The sequence below is a fragment of the Condylura cristata genome, unplaced genomic scaffold, assembly GCF_000260355.1.
Source record: "Condylura cristata isolate star-nosed mole 26May11 unplaced genomic scaffold, ConCri1.0 scaffold00001, whole genome shotgun sequence".
NCBI classification, from domain to species: Eukaryota; Metazoa; Chordata; class Mammalia; order Eulipotyphla; family Talpidae; genus Condylura; species Condylura cristata.
In genome coordinates this window covers 62,568,166-62,570,704 of record NW_004567102.1, presented here as the reverse complement: position 1 = coordinate 62,570,704, position 2,539 = coordinate 62,568,166, and positions in this window count along the sequence as shown.

The window sequence follows — 2,539 nt, the reverse complement described above, 5'->3', positions numbered from 1 at the left end:
GCTGCGCCACCAGGGAGGGCCCAGGTTTGAATTATTTAAGTATGGTTAGATTGCTATTTGCTGTTAATGTATCTTTGGCTTTTTTCTTCCCTTTCTGATAGCCAGGAATTAAAACTTAATACTGAAACAAGATAATTAAAATAAAAAAAAAGAAATATATTTTGAAGACAAAAATATTCAATAGATGAAACAAATATAAAATTTAAATATTCTCTAAAACTTGAATGAAAATTCTCCAGTGTATAACCAGATGAGTAATAATATACTTTGTTAACAATTTTTTTTTATTGTGGTAACATTTTTTTATAGGGCCTTACATGCTTCAAGTGTACAGCATTATATTTCAACATCTGTTTATACTATATCATAATTACCACCAGAATTCTAGTTTCCAAACATTACCCCTTTTTTACATTTCACTTACCACATGAATGGTGCCATATTTAATCTAAGTTACTTAATTAGAGAAATTTAACTTTAATTTTTTCCCCAATTTCAAAACATAGAATTTGAATACAAAAGAAAGATGTACATAATGCAAATTTAGAAAACACAGTAAAAGAGTATAGAAGAAAAGAAAAATCACTGTAATCTCATTAGGGTATAAGAACAATCATTTTTCTCTATTTTTGTTTGTGTAAGTACATTAATTTTTTTGGGCAATTTTAGTGAAGTGCAGTCTCCACTAAACTTATATTTAAGTGTAATGTATACAGTTGAATCAGTTTGTACATATGTATAAATCATTACAATGGTCAAGCTAATAAGCTTTTTTTTTTTTGGAATGTTTGAAACTTTATCCTCATGTCTTCTGGAAAGCCATTCTCCTGTCTCTGCTCTCCGTTTGGGATCCAAATACACATTCCTTAGAATTTTGATATCATACCCAGATTCTTAAGATTCTTTGGCTTTATTATTTTCTTTCTGTTTTTCAGATAGAATAATTTTCATTGATCTTTCTTTGAGTTCCCTGACTCTTCATGCTGCTATTTCCATTATATTTTTGAAATCATCCAGGGACTTTTTCCAGATATCACATATTTGGAGTTATAAAATTTGCTTCTATTTTTTAATAGTTTCTATTTCTTTTCTGAAATTTCCTCCTTTCAGTTAATTCCACTTCTCCACAGCTCTCTCCTTTTTGTGACTTCTTTCTTCCCTTGACCTTTTTTGGTGGGTTTCAAAGACAAGTAAAAATGGCAGTTTGTTCTACTGGAATTAGTAGATTTTGGGGCAAGTCATTAAAGAAAAACAAACAAACAAACAAACAAGACACCATCGTGAGGGTTCCTTTCCCCCTTTTTGACTTCTTATATCAATAAGCCTTGTTTTGTTTATGTTCAGCTTTTTAAGGTTGTTTTTATACTTTGACACAGCTCTAGGGTTACAAGTGTCCGGTTAGAAATCTCTTAGTGCCTAAAACATTCTGATTCTACCATCTATTTTCATGATTAACTGTTCCTGTGCTGCTGAGCAAAGTTTAAATACAAAGTAATGAAAGTTGAGAACAACTGGATAAATGCATTTAAAGATGCGTTTCATTTGGGAAAACACCATCAAACTTTAGCCATATAGTAGATATTTAATCAATAGCCATTAGAAAGTCACTCTGAGAACAGTAGAAGGATTCTGTGTGCCTCCAGTGGTTACTGGAAATTGGACTGGGATGTGTGGGATGCAGTTCACAGATTTCCTCCTCTGAGCATTGAGCAGCTCCAGTCAAGTTAGTAACATGACTCCAAAAGTTCTTTGAATGGCCTTTTTCTGGCTGCTCAGGATTCTGCCTTATGGCCTCCTGGAGCTAATTGCAGCACCAGGCTTTCCTGCAGGGCAGCTGCTTTTTATGGTTAGAAGAGATAAACAGGCTCAATGGGGGATCTATTTTGGGGCCTTGAAAGGAACTCTGTGCCACTGGATGGAGGGGAAGTCATCCACCTCCCTCATGGAATGTCTTGATGATTTCTTGGGGCTGTCTTCATTCTACCGTACCCAGTTTCAATGGTGGGTGTGTGGAGAGAAGAGAGTCTTAAAGTATCTTAATGTATGCAGTCTTATCTCCCTTGACAAACCAAAATGCTACTTTGGTAAGTCAATATGTTTTAATATAATGTTGAATTTCCAGGATACAAAGTATACTAATTTGGGGTCAACCAAATTAATAACAACCCTGCAATTGCTAATAAATTCTTTTGAGTCGTTAAGGACTCAAGGAGGGATGAAGTAATATTTTTGACTCACCATAGGCTTACTGTATGAACAGTATCCATGGTATACTTATTCCTCCTGAGAAGTTGTTCAAGCAAAATTTAACTTTAGAAACTTTTGGTAATGTTTTTGGATTGCTGTAGTTTGATTTTATTATGTATAATTGTTCATATATTAGCATATATTAGAGAGATAGTTGCCCCATATTCAAGAAAGGGAACAGAATATGAACATCTGTCTGAAGCCACAGCACATTTGTGGGGCAGTAGACCTTTGGCTTTTAGTTGATGTTCTTTTTAGTACGCGGCTTCATTTTTTTTTTTTTTTTTTTTTT